At 42.0% G+C, this 20,345-nt stretch overlaps 1 protein-coding gene across 10 annotated transcripts in view; it reads right to left on the bottom strand.

Annotated features, from left to right (window-relative positions):
* LOC127581662 (phosphatase and actin regulator 4-like) overlaps positions 1-15,773 on the bottom strand; it is a 129,346-nt gene extending 113,573 nt beyond the window's left edge. For 3 of the 10 annotated variants that reach the window (XM_052036247.1, XM_052036252.1, XM_052036253.1), the window contains exon 1: positions 15,594-15,727. The gene's annotated coding sequence lies outside the window, so the exon portion shown is untranslated. Of the gene's footprint in view, positions 1-3,118; positions 3,141-11,111; positions 11,148-15,593 lie in introns of those variants that run through there. The other 7 variants (XM_052036249.1, XM_052036248.1, XM_052036250.1 and 4 more) reach the window with 7 other exon arrangements.
* Between the last annotated feature and the right edge of the window lie 4,572 nt (positions 15,774-20,345).

Below are 20,345 nucleotides of genomic sequence, written 5' to 3'. Positions count from 1 at the left end.
AACTTAAATAGGAATTACAACAAGTAAAAAGCCTCTGGAGCCTGCTCTGCCATACATTATTGTAACAATCTTGTTACAACAGAAACAGATCTCTTTAGCTTGATGAATTTAAAGCAGGCAGTTTCAAAGTGGAGTATAGTATTAATCTGTTTGTAAGCTAATCAAAATCAAGTTCCCTCTTATGAGGAATGCAGATCATTTGAAAATGTTAAAACTTGAAACTCAGCAATACTTTCCAGTTAGGACCAGAAAGAGCACCCTAAGGAAAATAGAAAAGATGCCAACAATCAAGCTATTCAAAAAATACATATTTTTCACGGAACAATTGCAAAGGAACAACTTACACTTCCAAATAAAAAAAAACATTCTTATACTTTTGGACCTCAATGGATGGTCTATTTACCTAGCCATTCATACAAAGGAATAGAAACTCTGTCAGCGATGTAATGTACATTTCTGCAAGAACTTGAGGAATTGCTCAAATGCTGCAATCAAGTCAATATAATTTGTGAGACATTTTGTTTTTGTGCTTAATAGCACCATGTCTAACTTCCTAGAGTTGTTTATAATTTTCCAAATAAATCTGTAAGCACAAGTCTGTATAGAATGGTCTAATGTGCTTATTTTTTTGCCTTCCGAGGCAGTAGAAAACCAGGACGACATCTCATGTTCCCCAGTAAGTGATTTCCAATTTAATATTCATTGACAAGATTTGCATAAAATCAACTGGAAAAAGTTCAAGGTCAAAGAGTCTGGAGTCGGTTTATGAGGAATGCAGCCTGCTGTTCCAGTGATTGCAGGAAAATAATCATGTGACAAGGAAGCACAAAGTGCAATTTCTCAACATGCAATAGATCCAGCTAATCAGTTTAGACCCACTCCTCCCCAGACACAGATAGTGGACAATTCCTTATGTATGCAAAAATGTGACTAGTAACCTTACTGGGTCACAACTTTCTTAGAAGAGAAAGCAAGCCCAGCTTCTTTGATAATGGATAAATTTTACTCGAACACATTAATTCACCGACGTTGAACTCTGCTCCTCCAGTTCTGGCCACTTGAACAATCATAACTTTCACTGTTCCATCAGTACCGACCTTGTTTTTAAGGCTCCAAAACCTTCCCTGAAGTTATCTTCCTTTAAAACACTCCTTAAAACCTAACTTTTGATCAAAATTTTGGTCAACTATCTAATATCTCAAATAGTTCAGCATCAAATATTGAAATATTTGTTTGATTCTCTCCTTCAGATGTCTCCCAATATTAAAAATGCTCTATACATACAGAGCACTTTGTTTAAAAGCACAAACTTCAACACCAGACAGCATGCTGTAGAAGACTTTTCAAGCTTTAGTTTTCATTCACTCACACGCCTCCAGTTGCACTCAGATCTTTACAATTTATGATTTATCCACAAATGAAGCACCTGTGCTAAAAATTGCCACTTTACCAACTCCCAGTCCCACAAGAGTCAATCCAAACAAATTAGCCAATAACAAGGCATAAAGTTAACTGTGGTCCCCTGGGATTTGAGGAGCAGACTGTTTTGCACCCGTACAATGAGGATTAGACACCACCCTCTTTTCTAAAAGCAGCCAATCTGATGTAAAACAGCATTATCTTACCTGCTCTAAAATGTGATTAAAGTACCATCTTAGTTAAGAGGCTCCAAACATTGCAACAAAGCACTCATAACTCCCACATGACCCATTAGTTTGTATTTTCCCTTTCAACTATGGAGAATGGGAAAGTTAACTCAGTAAACTTGTTCTAATCGAAAATGCTGCTGAAAGCTATTAGTCATAACTGTAGGTCAATCGAACTACAACTGTAAAGTGGAAGTGGCTGATGGAGCACCCTAAATGTGGAAGAGTAGGCAACATACTTGGGTGGAGAAGCCCCTCCAACAATGACAGAGCATAAAAGTGGCAATGGTGTTATGTTTGTTTGTTGTTTTATTTCCTCTTTAAAGTTTACAATAATGAATGTAACAACCATGAATGTTAATGTTTTGTTATTTTTGCACTGTTTCTTCCTTTCTATATATTTATTATGAACCCTCAATGCCCCTCAATGTCCAGTAGCAGAAGGACCCTAGACTGTGGTCTCTCTCCACATAGCTTTGCATTGGCTGCAGCAAGCTTCAGTGCATCCCTCAGCCATGTGCACACAGCCTGGAATGTGCCAGTCAGCAGCATTCCCTTACTGCAGGGAAGCCCCTCAAATGATGAAAGGGGGCCACACGAGTGGCAATGGTGTTATTTAACATTTTGTTTTATTTACCACTACTGAATGTATTGACCAAATGACACTAAGTATGTAAAGAGTATTGCACTGTCTATTCTTTTTGTAAATATATATTATAAATAAACTTTATTTTTGAACATCACTTTAAAAATCCTCAAATAGTACAGCTAATTTTTTTTTCCAAATTAAAACAACAGGTCACCTGGGAATCTCTGATGTCTGGTGTGGCAGCAAGTCATGCAGAGTTGGATTCCTCAGGTATCCAAGGAATCAGCCTGCGTGTGTGTGTGCATGTGTTGGGGGGGGGGGGGGGGGGGGTGTCACAATTACGTGCAGGGAATCACATCTCAGGTTTACCCACCAGCTCCCGCAGAAAAGTTACACAATGAACAAAGGACAGGATCAGCTTCCACTGCCCCTGCACCTTGATACAGGGTAGCTGAACCACAGAATTTAATAGCACAGGAAGCAGCTACAAAGTTTGCATTTCCTGGATCAGCTCTGAAAGATCTATCCATTTAGTCCAACTCTCCCACTCCTTCCTTGTAGCCTTACAAATTCATTGCTTTTCCATTCATCCAAACCAGTTTAAACATTATTATTGAATCTTCTTCCATTACTTGTTGAGGTAATGCATTTCAAATCATTACTATGTAAAAATACTTCTTGTTTTTACTCTGGCCCTTTAACTATTTACCTTAACATTTGTCTTCTGGTTATTTCCTACCCATGGGAAAAATTTCACCACAATTATCAAACCCCCTGAAAATATTAAGCACCTCTGTTATATCTCTGTTTACTCCAAGGAGACTGATAGTATTGCTAGTTTCTCCACATTACCCAAGCTCCTCATCCTTGTAAATCACGATACCTTATCAGTTTGAGTCAGCTCCACGTTAGTGAATTCACAAGATCCTGTCAGGCCACTCCAAGTCACGGAATCACAGGCTCCGAGAAGCCGCAGCAACAGATTTCTCCAAGGTTAGAAAAAAGCTCATCACTGTTACTACTTTTATTTTCCCCAGTATTACTCAAAAATGTTACCTCCTGTGAGATGCTCCGAGACCTAAGGGAGAAACATATTCAGGTGAAGGGCATGTTACAGTGAAGTCCTGTTTGCTTTGTGATTAATCTGGGAACTACAAACATCACAGCGAGATGGAGGACAGAGCTTCTACTTGCCAAGTTCACGTTTGAAATTTCTTGACCCAGAAAACTTTTTCACAGCTCTGCACTACTGATGGAAAGAGCTCACATACATGAGACTGAAGCCCTCAGACTTCTCTTATCCTCCATGCAAAGACCTTGGAAGTCACAATACCTCCAGCACACACTCCCAAAGCTAGCCCCCTACAATCATTGAGCATGTGAGAATACTTTTCTCAGCACAGGTTTATTCCTTTTAGGGAAAATTTAAGAACAAGCCTTCCTTACATACTATTTAAAATGACCTACTCACTTAAGAATATATTATTATAGACCATTGAGTTAATTGGTTCAAGGACATCAGCTATTCAACTGCAGTATCATAGCTGCTCTGGATCTTGAAAATTGTTCACAAATGCATGTTCAAGCCCAAGTCTATTTACTGAAGGGACTAGTAGTAGCCTTAGTGCCAACAAACGTGAAAGAAACTGACATGACAGAGACCTTGGGAAGAAAACCTGGAACCATTCAGAAGGTGTGATATTACACCAGGGGTCACCTGTGCATACTAGACCATTGCAGAAGGCTGCACATATTGCCAAAAAGGACAGGTCTAAAATGTTACAGTTTTAAAAGTGGAAAGATCTTTCAATTCTCACCTTCTGCCTCAGCAATTATCACATCCAAAGGTGATGAGAGTAATTAGATCAGGTGCTCCCAAAATGTGGTCATCAACAGGTTCATAAACCAGATGACGAGCTGGGCCTCTCCAGAACAGCAACCAGCACAAGGGCCTCACTCACCACATGCCTAGTGCTGCTGCCTGAATCCTAACTCTCACTGTTTTGTTCACTCATAACATCTGGTCATTGGTCTACACTGTCCAGCAATTCTCAATTTTATATTTTCCTCATCTTGTAAAACCCTCAAGTCCTTGAGCTTTCTTATCACTGTAAATTCCTGACTCCGCTGGGCACCTTTAATTCAAGCTTCGTGCACGTCCCCAATTTCAATCGCTCCACAACGTGAACCTAGGTCTTCAGCTGCCTCAGTCCCAAACTCTGAAGCCAAACAGCTCCACCAAGCAGTGTTCAATCCTTAACTCCAGTGCTGTCTTTGAGGAGTTTGCACACTTTCCCTGCGACTGCATGGGTTTCCTGCAGGTGTTCTGGTTTCCTCCCACATCCCAAAGACATGCTGATGTAATTTGGCTACTGTAAATTGCCAATGCTGTTGTTGGGGGGCAGAAAAATCAGGGGAATTGATGGACACGAGAGAGTGAACAGAGTTGCAGGATAAAAGGGGGGAATGAAAATGATGGGAGTGCTTCAGGAACCACCATAGACTCGATATGCAGAATGGCTTCCTTCCATGTTGTAAAAAATTGAATTAAAAAAGCACCTTCATAACTCCAACTTTTTAAAATCGCTTTAAGCTACTCCTTTAAACTTTTAGCTTTCTGTCCTAATAAATCCTTGTGTGGCTTGGCAGCAAATGTTGTTTGACAATGCTTTTGACAAAAGCACTGCAGCACTTCGTTGCATTAAAAGCACTGGTATATGTAAAGCTATTATAAAAGTATGGGACCACAAATGGAAATATTTAACAACACTGACAAGTCAAGCTGCTCTCCATTAATTGGTGGATTAATTGATGTGGGAGAGAACCACATGCTATTCTTCAAGATGGTCTAAGGTTTAGTCCCAGGCTCTAGGTGGAATTGACTGATCCTATGGCATTTATCTTGGAAAAGGAGTAATTAGTTATGTTATGGACTCAGTGAAAGTCCCTTTAAGATAGAGAGTGTGTGTGTATGTGTGTGTGGGGCGTGCTTACGTCAATAGAAGATAAAGGACGTAATGACGTTGTTGAAGAAGTTAGAAGAAGAAAGAGAGAGAGAGAAGGGAGAGAGACACCAGCCTGCTTGTTTTCTCTATCGATGAATGAGAAACAATAACTGTGTTTGCCACTGAAATCCATGTATGGAAGTTGGAAGTAATCCGGTGGAGTTCACTTTGTTGCTGACCTGTAGAAGGAAACAGGTATTTGTGTGTGGACGACCACGGTTCGGATGCTTTTCGGGGTGAGGAAGTCACTACCGAGTAAACACTGAAGTGTCGTTTGGGTTCCATCGTGGAACATTTGGATTTCGTATGTACTCTCTCTATGTTTTTCTACATCTACATCTTATCTTCAGACAACGGTGGTTGTTGAAGAAGCCCTTGCTCATGTTTCACCTTATGGCTTGCGGAACTGAACTTTAAGAACCATTCCGGAACTGGGAGTTTTGGACTTTGTCACACACACACACGAAGAGTTTAGTTTTGGGGTTAACGTTCGAGGTTTAACATTCTTGAATTCTAACATACTAACATTTTTTTTTTACTTTTATTTTACGTATTATCATAAGTAGTGATTAATAAAATAGTTTTTAACACTGAATCATGCTCAGTGTGTTTCTTTTGTTGCTGGTTTGTGACAGTTAAAGCTGATAACTGTCAGAATGCTTTGCTGGGAAGTGCATGCTTAATGAGTTCAGGGGTGGAAAGATTCAAGATTGGTGTTGATACTCATGCCCATTTTTAATTTATTTATGTGTTTGAACATTGGCGAGGCCATCTATCCCTCAATGCCCTTGAACTGAAGGCAGTTGAATGAACCAAACTGCTGAGTGTCTAAAGCCACACACAGGCCAGACTGGATAAGGATGACACTGATGGACATTAACAAATCAGATGTTTTTTTTTAAAAATGATAATCCAGTCTAAAGCTGTCAGGGTAGGACTGTGCCAAACTTTTCAATTACACGATTACCATTGAGAAGCATTCCAGGTTTCTCAATGGTAATCATTAATTTAACCATTATGTCATCATGTCCCTACCCATAGTAGAATAAAGAATTATAGCACTGAAGAACATTCAGCTCATCATGCCAGGTCATGCTGCAACTACCCCCACATGCTTGCTCTTTACTCTTTGCACAATGCTATAAACATGGTCCCTTCCCTTTTAGATCCAACTTCTTTTCAAAGGACGCTGCTGAATCTGCCCCATCCAGGCAGGGGATTCCAGATCAGAAACTTGTGCATAAAATAAATTCTCCTTTCATTTTTGAATAATTGCACCTTTCACAACTTCAGGATGCTCCAAAGCACTCTATGGCCACAGTAGCATTGTCATTACTGTAATGTTTGACACCCATCTAACAATTCAAGCAAAGCCACTTTGCACACACACAGCAAAGTAAAACTGCTAACATAATTTGTTCTTGTAAAGTTGGTTGAAGGATAAATATTTTTAAGAACACCAATGAGATCTCCCCTACCTGCCTTCTAAGCAGTTCTGTGGAATACTTTACATCCAGTTAAGAGGAAAAATGCAGTCTTGTTTTCAGGTTGAAGACCCTTCACCCATTCCACTAATCAGCATGGTTCAGACACTCAAGTAGAGCACATCTTTCTGAATAGAACCTATTCAAACTCTGGTCCCCATTGATCCCATAAACAAAATAAATGCTCAAGTCCTTGGGATTCCCATCTTTCACTCTCAGATCAGCTCATTACCAATATATCAAATGGCAAAACAAAAGTACATAAAACACAAAGCCAAGAAGAAAATCTGGTCAGTTATCTTTTGATTTTCAATCCAAGGCACAACCATCTGAAAACATTAGATTCTCTTCTAAATATTCTATTGGGTTCAAAGCTACATGATATGAAAGGGTTCATCATTGTGTAGCTGGGTCCAATGCTGTAACACTGACAGTGAGAACAGGGGAACACTGGTGAATATACAATAAACCATCCGCTGGTTGGAGATCAGAATATCATTGCCTGACCTGGCATTTCACCATCAGAATTTTGTTTTGAAAATTAACATGGGTCTTAAATGCAATGCAGTTTGGTTCAGTATTTTCACAATTAACCATTTAAAACTAATTATTGCTAATTAGTCAAAGTTTACACTGACCCTTGAATAGTAAACAATCAGTACGTTGATGTCATCAGCAAACATCAGACAAGATTGAGGGTGCAGAGATCCTACCAACATACCTTTTTGAACAAGATGAATTCATTTCCTAGGTCTCTGAAGCCAGTTCAGATGTACAACCCATTCTGATATCAGCAAACTGAGATACTTGAGAATGCTGTTGCAAACATCACATTCTTACTGCATTCAAGATCTTCTGACCCATGATTATCACGTCATCTCTTTAAAAAGGCAATAAAATTAGTCCCATTCTGCAACTCTTTCCCCACAACCCAGCAATTTCCTTTACAAGAAAATAACCAACAACCTTTTACAAAATGCTACTAAATCTACCACCATCTTTACAAGTTGTAAATTTCAGATTAGAACAATTCTGTGCATAAAAGACATCTCAACTCATTTCTGTTTTATTTTGCTGATATTTTGAATGATTTCACAAGCTGCCAGTTTTGTCTTGCTGTGAAGCAGATACTGCTACTGATAACTGCACTTGATTCATAAACAGATCATTCCTGAGAGGCACTGGCTGGATTTTTATTGCCCAACTTATGTTCAATTCAAGGAGAAACATTACTATAAAAAGAAATTAAAGAAGCAACGGGAATATGTTATAATTGGATTCTTAATCAGGCCTGACAACACTTAGTATGGTACGTTTTCAACAAACAACCTACTGTTGTCCGGGCCAAGCCATTTACATCATACTTTTGAATATTTATACACAGAAAAATGACCTATTTAAAATCTTGGACTTCACTAAAAATGTGCTCCACTGAATTCAGGTGAACTTAACCCCTTTCCTTCAGCAGCTCAATCTGATCCGTTAGGTGGAACTTATCAGAATCTTTTAAATGACGTTTATCACAAAGCAAAAATGTACAATTCATGCACTTTCATAAGAAGGTGCAACTGAAATATACAGTAGTACATCATTGGTTCTCAAGTTGCCTGGTCCACAGTTCTCACTGCAACAGACCAGGAAATACTTCCTGTCTTCTCTTGTTTATCATCTTGCCTTCACAACTCACATTCCATATCAAACTGTCTCTGTGCTCCAGAGCCAAATCTCCACTTAAACCATTGTGCACATCTCCAGCTAGCTTCCTCTTCTAAAAAAAACACACGTATTCTATCTTTAGCTGATGACATTCTGGATCTTGCAGTTATCTTCTGAATTGCCTCGAATGCCTAAACACCCAAGGCTGGCCGACCAATCCTCCTTGTCAATAAAAGCTCATCTTCATTGCTAGTTCCAGTCGTCATCAGTCCAGCTGTGCAATTCCCAAGGCAGAATAGTCGAGATTTTGTGATCAAAATAAGAATTCTCTCTGATCCACTTAAGTATATTACTTTCATAGCAAGACACTACATTTTAATACCAGGTAGAGTAACAATTTATAAGCCAATTCCTATTCCCCCCACCCCCCAATAACAAGATATCAGATATCAAACAGGATAGTTTCTCACTGCCCAATCAGAACAATAATTGTCACAGCAGTCCCTTAGGATCACATAGAACAGAGTTACACAGGCATAGGAACAGAATAGTGAACTCAACCAATCCGTGATGGAATTTATGCTCTACTCAAGCCACCTACCATTTTCCCTCACCTTAACATCTCAGTATATCACTCTTTTTCATATGCTTATCCAACCTCCCCTTAAATGGACCCATGTTACTGGCTCTAACCAGAAATTTTGGTAATGAGTTCCACATTCTCCACACTCTTTGGATACAGAGTTTCTTATGAATTTTATTATAGTTTTAATTGACTATCTTACATTGATAGGCTCTAATTATGCACTTTCCAACAGTGGAAGCATTCTCTCTGAATCCATTCTGTCAAAACCTTTCACAATTTACAAAGCCCTCAGCTACTTTCTCTTCAAGAGAGAAGGGACCCAATCTGTTTGTCCTTTCCTGATGTGTCTATCTTCGCATCTATGGCCTTTTTAAACCAGCGGTGTAACCTACAGAGGCTGGTGTATTTGGTCTCCAAGATCTCTGCATTCCTCTACCCCACTTAGACTCCGTCTTCCAAATTATGTGACCTCCCTATTTTTCCTAACAAACTAGATTACCTCGCACTTGCCTGGACTGAATTATTTGTCAATGATTTGCCCATGATCTAAACTTATTTATGTCCTCCTGTAACGTATTGCAGTCCTCCTCAGAGTTGACCATCACCAACCATTCCCCGCCACCCACAAAGTTGGAATCAGTGCAAATTTAGAAATATGGTTTTTGATGACAGCAGTGGTCTCAGCGCTGATCCTTACGCAACAATGCCTTCTTCAAATCTCAATAGCTAACCATTACTCCCACTCACTTTCTGTCCCAAAGCAACCCATTCCGTTACTCATTCCCTGACTCCACATTCTCTGCCCTAATTCACAAGCTTATTGTAGGGTAACATTGACAACTCAGATAAATTATATCTACTGCACTATCACTGCCTACTATTCAAACAATTCAATAAGGTTGGTCAAGCAAGATCTTCCCTTTTGAAATCTGTGCTGATTATTCATTGTTAGACTATCCCTAAACGTTGTTTATTCTCTGCTTCATTAGGCATTCCATTATTTTTCCTTCCACCAACTTTAAACTGATTGGTTTATAATTCTTTCGTCATGGTCTACTCCCCCCTTCTTTAATACAGGTGTTCCATTTATATCCATTAGGCCTCAGACACACCATTTTCTAATATATTATTAAATGTGCATGGAAATTCCCCTCTATCTATTCCCTAGATTCATTTAAAATGTGTAGATTTATTCGAATTTTATCTTCCAGTTGGTTTGATTGATTATGTATTTCATTACTCACCACCTCACCCAATGCCATATCCACCTGTTTTATTTCTCTGGTATATAGAAGTAAAATAATTTAATATTTTTCCCCATCTCCCTATCAATACCTGTGATATTGTGCCATCTAAGCCTTAATGGGTCAATTCCCATGCAAGCCGTTTTTACTGATGTATCTGTAAAATATTTCACTATTTCAGTTAAAGTTCCTTGATAATTTAATTTCACAGTTGCTCTTTGCTTTCCGAATTGTCTTCTTGATTTCTTTCTTCACGCTCTCTTACCATGCATCATCTTTTTCCTCGCCCTTAAAGTTCCCTTGCGTTTTTTATTCATCCATGAAATCTGAATGTTTACTTTCTTTCCTTTCAGTGGAATACATTTTTCCTGCATGCTGTTCATCACCATTATAATTGTTTATCATTGTTTTTTTTATATCCTTGTTTGCTAACACTGTTATCCATTTTTATCTTTCCAAGTTCTATTCTTAGCCTCTCATAACATGGCTTTTATTATATTCATGTCCCTCTCTATTGTCATAAAGCATATTATATTTTAGTCACTATTATCTGGGATGTGCCCCTGATTTTACTTCTCTTGTTTTGTACATTCTTAATTTTCAATAGCAAATCCCTTCTTGTTGGACTTTTTACATATTAGTTGAAAAGGTCCTGTATGATTCCAGGAAACCTATTTTCTTTTGATGCAAAGTCTCAATCTGAAACATCAACATAGACATTTTGCCTCCACAGATGCTGCTCGACCTTCTCCAGCATTCTGTTTCTTTTTCCATTCCCCTGGAGTTGGGCTGCTAATTTAAAAGTGTGGAGATGAGCAGGGATTTTAGCTTTTATGAGTTGGGTTAGTTTATTTAATAAATGCTCTGTTAATATTTTAAATGTATGCATTTCAATACTCACTACACCATCCAATGTCAAGTCCACATGGTCATTTCCCTGGTAAATATAGAGGCAAAAGAATAATATTTTTGTCATCTCCCAATGTACACATTGTCTAATTTCTCTTTATCAGACAAAGGGTCTTTGATCTGAAACATTAACTCTTTCTCTCACTACAGATGCTGTCTGACTTGCTGAGTGTTTCCAACAATTTTTTAATATAAATTTCAGATTGCCAGAACCTGCAGTTTTGATTTCCATTCTTTTATCTGCTTGGCTTATTTCTTCTGTTCAATTCACATTAAGGCAAATGCTATCCTTGATTCCTTTATTATAATTCTGCTTTTTTTTTTAAAACCCAATTCCTCAATTTGGCTATGTTTCTTCCACAATTGTACACCGCACCAACTGACGTGCTGTGGATATGGATCACGTGCAGGCAGATAGGTTTAGTTTAGCATCATGGTCGGCACACACATTGTGGCCAAAGGGCTTGTTCCTTTGCTGTACTGTTCGACGATGTGATCAATCCTCTATTTCCTTTATCACTCTCCATATGGATTCTGCTTTTGTCGTTGTTCCAGCATTACTGCTTACATTTTCCACAATAAATACTACTATACTGCCTCCCCTTTCTATCATTTCTAAATAAGTTATACCATACAATGTCTATTTCCCAGTCTTGTTTCTTCCGTAACCATTTCTCACTAATTTTTCGTTTCTCCCAATGCATGATTGCCTTTAATGCTCATATTTTATTAATGTCATCACATGCAATGTTTTGTAGACAGTCCACCTCATCTTTAGTGGCATTTCCTGTCGATTTTTGGTTGATCATCTTCTGAGACTCTTGTGATGGAAATCAATCTGATCACTTGCCTTGAATGGCTTCTATTGCACTATTCTTTCATATGCTTTTTGCTTGTTCTGTTTAAAATTAGGCTGCTTATGTCTCTTGCAGATCCCTTCCCCACACTTGCTAGTTTAAAGCCTTTACCTCCTCCCTGTTGATCTCCTCTGCTTCAGCCCAAGTCCAATCCCATCACATCTGCACTGCCCCTTCCAGTTTCAGGTCTGCCGTCAGAGCCCGAAGAAAAAGGTACCCCACCACCAGTCCCTTAGTCATATTTTTTGTTCTCCAGATCTGCTTACTTCTATGGCAATTTATGTATGGCTCAAGCAGTAACACAGAGATCATCATCCTCTAGGTCATACTTTGCAATTTAGAACTAAACTCCTGACACTCTTTCAGCAGGACATCCCCTCTATACCCACAAACATGTCAGAGTCATACAGCATAGAAACAGGCCCTTCAGCCCAACTCTCCAAGCCAACCAATATGCCCATCCAAGCTGGTCCCATTTACCTGCCTTTGACCCATAACCCTCTAAACCTTCCTTAACCATATACCTGTCCAACTGTCTTTTAAAGTTTGTTATTGTACCAGCCTAAACCACTTCCTCTGGCAGCTCATTGTACAAACACAACACCCTCTTAAAAAAAAAGAGTTGCTCCTTCAAATTCCTATTGAACCTTCCCCCTCTCACCTTAAACCTATGCCCTCTAGTTCTTGATTCCCCAACCCTGGGATAAAGCCCAACTGCATTCACCCTATCTATGCCCCTCATGATTTTATACAGCTCTATAAGATTACCTCTCAGTCTCCTACGCTACAAGGAAAAAAGTCCTAGCCTGTCCAACATTTCCCTATAAATCAGTGCCCCAAGTCCTGGCAACATCCCTGTAAATCTTTTCTGCACTCTTACCAGTTTAATAACATTTTTTCTATAGCAGGGTGACCAAAACTGAACACAATACTCCAAATGCAACCTCACCAGCATCTTCTACAACCACACCATCACCCCCAAACTTCTATACACAGTGACCGATGAAGGCCAGTGCGCCAAAAACTTTCTTCACCACCCTGTCTACCTGTGATTCCACTTTCAGAGAACCATTTACCTACTCCAAGGTCCCTCTGCTCTATAACACCCCAAAGGGCCCTATCATTCACTGTGAAAATCCCACCTTGATTTGACTTTCCAAAATGCAACACCTCACACATATCTGAATTAAATTCCATTTGTCTATTTACTCAGCTGATAAAGATCCCCCTGTAATTTTTGATAACCTTCTTCACTGTGGATGATACCACCTACTTTTTAGGGTCATCTACAATGAAAATTTTAACATGGAGCATGACAACTGGATACATCTCCTCGCTTTCCAAGTTCTCTCGAGCTGCCAAAGATATCCCTTTCCCTGGCATCAGGGAGGCAACCGCCACCGCCCCCCAACCCTCCTCCCACCTTTTGGAAATCTTAACCTTGGCTTCAGAAAATGTTAACTATCCCCCAAATTATCAAGCTCGCTATCACTAGGGTGGCACAGTGGTGCAGTAAGTAGAGCCAATGCCTCACAGCTCCAGACACCCTGGTTTAATCCAAGGGATTTTGCACATTCTCCCTGTGATCACATGGGTTTCCTCGCCAATCCCATAGACGTGCAGGTTGGTTGGTTAATTGGCCACTGTAAATTGCCCCAAGTGTGAGAGGGAGTAGCAGAATCTGGGGACAGTGGATGAGAATGTGAAGATCAAAAAAAAAGATTAATACAGGATCTGTAAATGGGTAGTTGACGGTTGGCATCGACTTGGTGGCCTATTTCCACGCTGCCTCTCTCCAAGACTACGACTTCCATATTCCTCATTCTCAAAAGACTCATTTGACCCATCGAGTTTACGCCAGCTCTCGGGGCAATCCCATTACCCCACTTATTTTCCTATTTCTTCCCTCTCATATGTTCATCATCTGGACTCTCCCATCACCCACCTGCACCAAGGGGACTTACATTTGACAATTAACTCATCAAACAACTCACCTTTGGGAGAAAAATGGAGCACCCAGGGGAAACACAACAATCAAAGGAAGAATGTGCAAATTCTACACAAGCAGTATTGGAGGTCAGAATTCAACTAAGAACTACCTGGTACACCACTGTGCCATCCCATTGGAGAGCTCTCTGAGCCACTGTGCCTTGGTTGGCACAGTGACTATCTACTTTGCAGTCATTCACCTGGTGTTTGTCAGTGAAAAGTTCATCATGACCTCTCCAATTGTCTTGTGCTTGTTTTCTGCACACCTCTGTTAATAATTTCCACTATCAAGTACCACCCTTCACCCCCTGGTTAGCAGCCCCCACTGTTCTACAATCTCCAGCTTCTTCCCAGGTATGATGGCAGCCGCCTTCCCTCCCATTCTCTTCCAGGATCTGGCAGCGTCCAAAACCCTTTCCCATCACCCAGCCCCTCTCATCCAAGGGGTCTGGTGCCAACTGTACCTTCTTCCCCAAGTCTGTAGCAGCATCCACTCCCCTCACCCTCAGGCTTTACCAGTGTCTCCCACTCACCATTCCAGACTTCCAGCCCTCATGCCACCCATTCACCCACTTCATTCCCAAGATGACATAGGTTTCATAGATGACTTCATTCCCAGGTTGACCTTGGCCCCTCACACCACACCAACATTCCTGTGACCCTACTGCCTCACAGGGTTTCAAGATCTCCATTCCCTGCTGTTTCCCATAATTGCCCAGATCCTAGCTCTCCCCTGACCCTCTACATTTTTCCTACACCCTACAGTCCCCTGAACCTCATTATCCTCAAACGACCAGCTATCTCAACCCAGATTCCAAGTCTCCTTCCTCAACCAGCCAACTCTCCTACTGGTTCTTCTTTCCCTCTAGCATCCATTCCAAACTACCTCTAGTCCTTGGTTCCCATTCCATCTGAACAAACTGGCATTTCTCACTGATTTCCACTCTTCCACCAGCCTCTAACCCTTTTCCTACTCCCCTTAATCTATAGAGCATCGCAGCTCCCTTATCCCCACTGACCATTTGTTTCCCATTCTACAGGTCACCTCTTCCCCAATCCATGCTTCGCATCGCCCCTGCTTCATCTTCCCACCTATCTCTTGACCCTCTCCCCTCCTCTCCTACTTCACGCCTCACCCTCTGATCCCCAGTCCACACCTCTCCCTCCAGTCATTGAACCCCGCTACCCTCTTTTCACCTCCTCCCCTCCCCTTCCCCTCCTGGGTCCTCCTTTCCCTCAGTCCCTCCTCCCCCTGGTCCCCCCCCCTTCTCCTCGTCCCCCTGGTTCCCACTTCCCCCTGTCCCCCCGGTTCCCACTTCCCCGTCCCCCCAGGTCCCCCCTTTCCCCTGTTACCCCCAGTCCCCTCTTCCACTCAGTCCCCCCTTCCCTTCCCTTCCTCCCCCTGGTCCCCCCTTCCTCCCCCTCGGTCCTCCCTTCCCCCTGATCCCCCCGATCCTCCCTTCCCCCCGATCCCCCCGATCCTCCCTTCCCCCCGATCCCCACCTCCCCAGTCCCCGCTCCTTTCGCTCTACCTGGCACCACTGTTCCCACGTCCCCATTCCCAACCTGGCCCCAGTCCCTGCTGGCTCCCAGCACCCGATCCCCGCTCCCCACTCCCCTTGACCTACCGCCCACACGCTGCGGCCGCCGACCCCCCGAGTACCTGGCCGTGAGCGGCACAGCGACTCCAGCTGTTGCGAGTGCGCGGCCTGGCTGCGGGGCGTCGGGCTGAACCACAGCGCCCGCTGCCTCACCTCGACTGGGAGAGCGGAAACCGGCCCCGAGGCTCACGGGAACTGTAGTTCCCCAGCGTCGCACCTGCGCAAACGGAAGAGAACCGTGAACTACAATTCCCGGCATGCGTATCACCACACAATCTCTCCGCCTCCGTATCCTTCCGCCCATGCGGAAGTTGTGACTCGGTGCAGGAGGGTTGGCGAAGGAGTAAATGGGCCTGAAACGTCAATCTTTTGTTTCACAGAAATAATTTAGAAATTAAAGTGTTCAGGGAGGCGATAAAAGTCTGTCCATCAAAAACATGAAACTTGCAATTGCGTTGGACTTTCATGTTCCTTGTAGTACTTCTAAGAGTGTTTTCAAGCAAATGTATTTTTTTGAAGTGGCATTACTTACCTTTTTTATATTCAAGTCAGGATCTTGGCTTTGCTGGCAATGCCAGTGTTTTTATTGCCCATCCCTAATTGCCTTTGAGAAGGTGGTGTTGAGCCACCTCAAACCACTGCAGGTTTTCAGGTGAAGGTACTCTCATAGTGCTGTTGGGTGGAACGTTCTACAACTTTGAGCAGCAACAATGAATGCAATGTATTTCCAAGTCAAGATCACGTGCAATTTGCAGGGGAACTTGTAGGTGTTCACGTGGCACCTACTTCCCTTATCCTTCTTGGTGGAAGAGGTTGTGGGTTTGCAAAGTGTCATTGGAATAGCCTGGACATGTAACTGAGGTGCAAATGGTATACACTGAAGCCACTGTGTGCCAGTGATGGAGGGAATCAATGGTTAGAGTGGTTGATGGGGTGCCAGTCAAGCAGTCTTCTTCATACTGGTTGGTGTCAAGCTTCTTGAGAGTTATTGGTGTTGCGCTCACCCCTACAAGTGATCACACTCCTTACCTGTGTCTTGTAGATGGCGGAAAGGCCTTGGGGTGTCAGGAGGTTCAGTTAAGTTCCCAGTCATGGTGATCCCCAGGATTTCATGGTGGGGTTCTCAGTGACGGTAATGTCATTGACGGTAATGTCATTGAATGTCAGTGGTGGTTAGATAACACAAATTAGATTGCCTCATGTTGGAAATAGTCATTGTCTTACAATTTTTTTGGAGCAAATGTTTCTTGTTTCTCATCAGCCCATGTCTGCATGCAGTCTGAATGTTGTTAGAGTTTTGCTGCATGCAGACACGGGCTGTTTCATTTTCTGAGGAATTGTGAATGGAACTGAATATTGTGCAACATCAATGGCCATCCCCAAGTTTGACATTATGATGGAAGGAAGGTCATTGACAAATCAGCTGGTTGGGCCTGGGACAGTGCCCTGAAGAACTCCTGCAGTATTGTCCTGGGATTGGAATGATTGACCTCTGACAATCACAGCCAATTTCCCCTTGTGTGAAGTTTGACTCCAACCACTGGAGTGTTTTCTCCGTGAGGGTGGAATGAATGACTAGTAATTGGCTAGATTGGGATGTGCTTTATTTTTTGTGATGAGTACATACCTGGGCAACTTTCCACATTATTAGGTAGAACAGCACAGCTAATGCTGGAGTTCCTCTCCTCAGTACTACAGGTGAAATGTTTGGACCCATAGCATTTGCTATATCCAGTACTCTCAGCCCTTTTTTGATATCATGTGGAGTCGATTGAGTTAACTGGAGACTGCCTTCTGGGGTAATGGGAACCTCAGGAGGAAGCATAGATGAATCATCTATTCGACACTTCTGGCTAAACCACTTCTGGTTGCAGAGTGCGTGACAACCAAATTGCGCTCAGTAAGCTTGCATGAAACAACATTGTAAAAATGACAAGATTTTATTGATGTTGGTTGAAATATAAGAATTGGCCAAGACACTGAAGAGAATGCCCATGTTCTTCTTCATAATCCTCTACTTGGGATTGAGGAGGACTTGCTTCCACTCTAGTTCTGTGCTTTCTGGGGTGACTGATGAGGCCAATTTGGGAACTACAGACTCAGTTCGGGAACTATAGATGACAGATTGGCAGAGGTGCCTGGCAGGATGGGTAATTTGTGGGGTGATGCATTCTTGTCATTTATGTTGAGTTTCCATGTGCTCCCAGTGCAAGGACTCCAGGTTCTCACTCCTGTTCCAAATGCTTTTTCTCCACTTTGGAGAGTCATGGGTCTGGGATTCCCAGGAGTCAGTGAGGATATTGCATTTTTTCAAGCCTCAAGAATATTTTCAAATCTTTTCTTCTGTCTGTCTGATAATCTCTTCCCTTAACAGAGTTTGAAATGATAGTGTCTGTTAGCTGTTACCCATTATTCTGCATTTTCTTATTGTCTTACCTTGTACTGCCTCAATGCACTGTTGTAGTGAATTGATCTGTATGAACAGTATGCAAGACATGCCATGCTCAAGGGCACCAAAGTTCAAAACAAGAGGACATGGCTTTAAGGTATTGGGTGGGAAGTTCAAGGGAGATGTAAGAGGGAGGTTTTTCACCCAGAGAGTGATTGGTGCACGGAATGCGCTGCCTGGGGTGCTGGTGGAGGCTGATACATTAGACAAGTTCAAGAGATTGTTAGATAAGCATATGGAGGAATTTAAGATAGAGGGACATGTGGGAGGAAGGGGTTAGATAGTCTTAGGTGTGGTTTGAAGGGCGGCACAACATGGTGGGCCGAAGGGCCTGTATTGTGCTGTACTGTTCCATGGTTCTATGGTTAAGACAAGTTTTTCACTGTATCTCGGTACATGTGACAATAATAAATCAATTCCAATACCAATTCCAATAAAAGCTCTATATTATCTGGAAAACACGGCCTTGGGAGCAGGTAGTATCCCTGCTGAATTTCTAAATCTCTGTGGTGAGGAGCTTCAGGCATGAACCCACAACCTCATCATTCACATTTGGGAAGAACAGAATATGCCAGCAGGTTCACAGAGACGCTGTAATCATGACCATCGTCAAGAAAGGAGACAAGTCCGATTGCAGTAACTACAGTGGGGCCTGTCTGCCATCTATCACAGGGAAAGTCATCATGAGGGTCCTCCTCAAGCATCTCCTCCCAGTGGCTGAAGAGTTGTTCTCTGAATGGCAGTGTGATTCTGTTCATTTAAAAGCATATTTGACATGATCTTTACCACACTACATCTACTAGAGAAATGCAGAAAGCATCACCAACCACTGTAAATAACTTCATGAAAACTTTTGAGTTGTCATTTGGGAACAGACTTTAGTACACCCTGTTCAAATTTTGCAGCCGGCAGAAATTCATCTCCATGTTACATTTGCTTCATGATGGCAATCGAGCCAAACCCATGGGTGCACAATGAGCCATTCTCAATAAAAACCTGTGTAAAGCAAGGTTGTGTCATTGTATCAACACTTTTTTCAGTCTTTCTCACTGTAATGATACACCTCACCTCAAACAAGCCTCCTGCTGGAGTGCAGCTAATTTAGAGGACTAATAGAAACTACTCAACCTATGGGGCTTACACTCCAGAAGTGATGTCACCCCAAACTCAGTAATCGAGTTGCAACATGCAAATGACACTTATGTTTGCACACATACAGAGGCTGAACTCCAAATCATTGATGACTCATTCACTGAAGTATGAGAGAGACTGGGGCCTGCACCCAGCATCCACCAGACACATACATTGCAATAATAATTACACCTAAAATATCAAGGAAGCATGTTCAGATTTTTCACTCGTTGGATGTGTGCATCATTGGCAATGTTAGAATTTATGCCCATTCTTAATTGCCCCTGAGAAGATTGCCATGAACTATTATAACCTTGTGTTGAAGGTGGTCTGAAAACAGTGAGAGGATAACCCAGTGTCAAAGAAGAAATTACAAAAAGCAAAAAAAAAACAAGCTGCTGGAGGAAGTCAGCATGTCAGGCCGCATCTGTGGAGGCAAAGGGATAGTCAGCATTTTGGGTTGAGATCCTGCATCAGGACTAGGAGTGTAAACGGGAGATGGACAGTATGAAGAAGTGATGGGAAGGGGTGAGGCAGGAGCTGGTGAGTGATAAGTGGATCCAGAAATAACAACAGTATTCCAGGTCAAGTTTATGGAAGGAAAGTTGGAAGCAGTGGTGTTTCCATGCTCCTGCCCTTGTCCCCTTAAGTGATGGAGGTCATGGGTTTTGGAAATGCTGTTAAGGAAGCCTGAGTGAGTAATATCAGAGCATGCACTCTAGTTTCAAAGGGTGGAAGAAGAGAATGTCTAGGTGGTGAATGAGGTACGAATTAACCGGGTCTCTACTCACTTGGGTGTTGTTGAAACTGATGCAGGCAAGTAGAGTTTAGTACATCACAGATGTTGGAAATAGTTGCGAAATCAGTAAATGAGTCACTCACACATAATATCAATTCTTTGACCTGCTCTTGTATTTCAGGTATCGCAAATCAGTACCGATCCCACAAACAAAACCACAACAACTACCTTTATTGTTCCGAAAACATCCCACAGCACTGCACAGGAGTTTTATGGAACAAAAAATGACACTGAGCCAAAAAAGATTTTAGTTCAGATGATCTAAATCTTGGTCAAAGAGGTGGGTTTCAAGGATAGTCTGTAAGGAAGAAAGAGGAGGCGAGGCAGAGAGATTTGGGAAGGAATTCCAAGGTTTAGAGCTTTGTCAGCTGAAGGTACTACCACCAATGACTGAACGACT

Source organism: Pristis pectinata, chromosome 22 (assembly GCF_009764475.1).
Source record: "Pristis pectinata isolate sPriPec2 chromosome 22, sPriPec2.1.pri, whole genome shotgun sequence".
In the NCBI taxonomy this organism is placed as follows: domain Eukaryota; kingdom Metazoa; phylum Chordata; class Chondrichthyes; order Rhinopristiformes; family Pristidae; genus Pristis; species Pristis pectinata.
Note: the sequence above shows the minus strand (reverse complement) of the source record. Positions and strands in the feature narration are given on the sequence as shown.